Below are 4,356 nucleotides of genomic sequence, written 5' to 3' on the forward strand. Positions count from 1 at the left end.
TTGAATACCATCCTGTCATTGAGTTCAGCCAGCTGAATCATGACCAGGGATCCTGGTTTTCTCTGGGGAAAAAAATCCCGTTTTCAGATTTAAAAAAGAGTAACCCAAAATCCACATTTTTCCGTGATTAAAATGAAACACCGTGTGTGTGTGTGTGTGTGTGTGTGTGTGTGTGTGTGTGTGAAGTTTCATTTTAATCACAGAAAAATGTGGATTACTTTTGTGGAATCTGAAAATTGGGGATTTTTTAATTTAATCAGAGAAAACCAGGAACCTTGATCATGACTAAATCCTCAGCTGCTGCAAGCTAATGCAGTTTCAATGGCTTCAAGGGAACTATGGTGATATACACTAGCTGAAGACCTAATGCTCCAAATGTACATTTTGATACTCTTTTGACTTTTAGTTTTTAATCAAAGATTTATCAAATTTACAGTTAATATTCTATAGAGGTGAAGTACCTTTGCATTAGTCTGTACAAAACATAGGCCTGACTGCTTAGAGGCACTGCTCTGCTTTCTAACTCAAGAAAGGTTGAATATCTCTACATTCAAGCTTTTCCTCATTGACGGAACTAGAACTTCTGACAGGAATATCTTGTTTCTCTGCTGTCTCACTGACAATATAATCAAGATCTAACGTAGTCATTTATGTTATTCAGTCCAAAGCTGAGCTTATGACTTACAAGCCAAAATCATTTCTTAACTTACTACAGAGACTTCTGACAGAATAGAGAAAGCTTGAATGCCATTCTCTTTACTATCTAAATATAAATTAAACTTCTTGCAGTCCACCCACTAACAAAATTGATTTAAACACTACCCATTCTTATACAAGAAACTGGGAAAGACAACAAACTCTCTTATATCCAGCCAGTTTGCCCAGGAAATCTAATCCATTCCCTTATCCAGAACTGGCAATTAGTAAGACCCTGTATTGCCTAGTGAAAGCATGCAGGGAATCCAGATCTTACACCTAAATCAGACCCTAGTAACTTTTCCTGAGGGACAAAATTGCTCCCAAAGTGCCCCAAGAGTGAACATGTATGACTGAGGAATCTCAGCTGTTCATGAGAATTCAAGAATATTGACAGCTTCCTCAGGTAGCCCATTACATCCATATCCTCAATCTGTAGCCAAGGCAGGAAATAAGCACAAACAATAGTTTTAACTTTCACCTCTCATAGCACAGCTGGTCATCAATGCAGGGAAAGCAGAAAAAGAAAAAACGTAAGAGCTGAAAACATGTTAATCATCAAATCACTGTGGGGATAAATCCAAAGAAAAAGAGGAGGAGGATAATGTCAGACATTGTACTTGGGAACCATCATTTTAACATTTTTCGTATTTTGGAAAACATGAGAAGCTTTAGAGTGATTCAAAAGAATTTGCACTCTGCTGTAGGAAGTGTTATCTTAAAATTTATCTCATCCCTGGAAGACTAATTGTCCATATCTGTATTAAAAGAGCACACACAGGTGCCACCAATCAAGATCTGGGTGCCACTGCACTAATCACTGTGAAAATACATAACAACTGCATGCATTTCAAGGTGGGTATGGCACCCATGAACAGAGCAGAACTAAAATGTATAGATCTAAATTGCCATGCCAATAATTTAGGCATTTGCCTCCACAGACAGAATCCAAACAGAAAAGGGATATATGACAGCTCTCAATGGCTTGGAGACAGCAAACCAGGATTCACAGTAGTCAGAGATCCATGCAGGGTTGTACAAGTCAGTCAGTAGGAAGTGTAGAAGAGATGGGGTTCCCTGGGATCCTGCCCATCTCTCTGATTTGAGCAGTGCTTAGGCAGTTTCCTGAAACCCCAAATTAGGTGTTTCTGCTAGTGTGGGATTCACAAACATAATGGGTTTAGATATTTATGTAACCCTTCTGGCAATACACAGGTGGGGTTTAAGTCGGGGGCGGGGGGGATCATGAGCCCCACCCAGATACCTTGGGAAAATAATCTTTACTGTAGATCCTAAAAGAACAACTTCCCCAGTTCCGTAAGTAATTCATTCTCAAACAGAAAATAAATGTTTATTAAAGGGAAACAAGAACAACAAAACCTTATCAAACAATACAACTGTCAAGCACCCCAACTAATAAGCACTTCAAATAACAAACACCCTATGCTATTAAATACCCCAACAATTAAAATACACCTTGTTCTTTCAGTTTCAGTCTCTATCTGAAGCACCTCTTCCCCAAGGAGCTGCTACCTTGCCCAGTCCAGGAGGGACTGGGTCTCCCTCAGGATTGCTGGTGGAGATTGAATCACTAGCTATTGTACCTGGGACACCATTGCTTCACTACCAAAGGTTGGCGCAGATATGTGCTGCCTCCTACCACTCCTTTAAGGGTCATTCTACCTGCTATCACTCAGGGTCTCCATTGCTGCTTGGGGAGTGCTGCTTAAAGGTCTCACTGCCTGTAATGCATGAAATTTTGCCACCACTAGTAGAATAATCTTAACTCTTCAGGTGTTGAAGTACCTTAGGTAGCTCTATGCTTTTAGATGCTGAACAACTTGCTAGCTGCTCAGGGATCTCAGCTCTTGATCTTGCTAGTAGGACAGCTTCAGTGGTATTTTACTAGATACAGTTTTAAAAGCCTTAGCAAGAATGCCTTCAGAGGATGGCTCTGGCCTGAAGTCTTCCTTGGCTCTCCAGGTTTTCTCTCGACATAAAAAAACATGCAGGCCACCCCACTGCAACCATCACCCCAGGTCACAGCAAGCATCAACTTCCCTGTGACGTCCAGACAACTGCATCCCTCAGCCTGCGTGCTGTAACAGGGTCCCACACCAGGGGTGGCCATGATGCCCTTGGAGCCCTCTCAGCTCTTATCAATTTTGCTTTTTTTTCGGTAATTTCCCCTTCCACTTTCCTGCCATACCTTGATGTGATTTTGTCTTTAGAAAAGGGAGGCTGCCCCTGGGCTTCCCAAGCCTCATCTCATACTCCTGAATGCAGGTACCTCCACTCTCTGCGTTAAGGGCTTACTACGTGGGAACTATCCTCCCCACTACTTACGCCCAGGCCTCACAAATACCACACATATTAATCAAATCATAACTGCCTCTATGGGCTACAGGCTATGGGCTCTTGGCTCTGTTTGTCCTTACACCAGCCCCTCTCTGGGCTATGGGTATTCTGGACCCCTTAGTCTCCAGCCATGGCCTTCCTGGCCTTCCATCCTTCTCCTTAGATCCTGGCCCTGTTCCTAGGCTAGTTTCATGGTTTCATGGTAGGTAGGGTCAGAAGAGATCTGAGCAGATCATCAAGTCCGACCCCCTGCCATGGGTATGAAACAATGCTGGGGTCAAACGACCCTGGCTAGGTGATTATCAAGCCTAGCTTCTGAAGACCCCCAGGGTAGGAGCGAGCACCACTTCCCTTGGAAGTTGGTTCTAGATCCTAGCCACCCTGACTGTGAAGTAGTGCCTTCTAATGTCTAGTCTAACCCTACACTTGGTCAATTTATAGCTGTTATTTCTTGTTACTCCTGGTAGTGCTCAGGGGAACAGGGACTCTCCCATAGCCTGCTGGTCCCCCTTGGCCAGCTTGTAGACAGCCACCAGATCCCCTCTCAGCCTTCTCTTGTGGAGGCTGAACAGCTTCAGCTCCCGTAGCCTCTGCTTATAGGGCCTGCCTTGCTGCCCCTGATCATTTCATAGATTTCATAGACAATAGGACTGGAAGGGACCTCGGAAGATCATTGAGTCCAGCCCCCCCGCCCAAAGTCAGCTGGGGTCATAGGATCTCAGGAAGATAAGCATCCTTCAATTTACTCTTGAAGGTGTTCAGTGTAGGTGCTTGAACCACCTCTGATGACAGGCTATTCCAGAGCTGGGGGGCTCAGACAGTCAACAAATCCTTCCTTACATCCAGCCTGAAATGGTCTTGCAGTAGTTTATAACTGTTCGATCTCATCATCCCTTGGGGCGTTCTAGTGAACAAACATTCCCCGAGGTACTGGTGGCCACCCCTGAACCCCATGACTCTCAGTGTGTCATCATAAAGTCTGCTTTCCTGACCTCTGATCATGCACGTGGCTCTTCTCTGGACTCTCTCAAGCTTCTCCACAAGCTTTTTGAATTATGGAGCCCAAAACTGGACGCAGTACTCCAGCTGTGGCCTCACCAAGGCCGAGTACAAAGGGAGAATGATGTCCTGGGATTTGCTTGAGAAGCATCTATGGATGCAAGCCAGTGTTTTGCTCGCTTTACTAGCCGCAGCATCACATTGCAAGCTCACGTTCATCTTGTGGTCAATGATGACCCCCAAGTCTCTTTCTTCCGTAGTGCTAGCCAGTGTAGCACTGCTGAGCCTATAATGATGCTACAG

Source organism: Gavialis gangeticus, unplaced genomic scaffold, assembly GCF_001723915.1.
Source record: "Gavialis gangeticus isolate Ggan-Ray unplaced genomic scaffold, GavGan_comp1, whole genome shotgun sequence".
Taxonomy (NCBI): domain Eukaryota; kingdom Metazoa; phylum Chordata; order Crocodylia; family Gavialidae; genus Gavialis; species Gavialis gangeticus.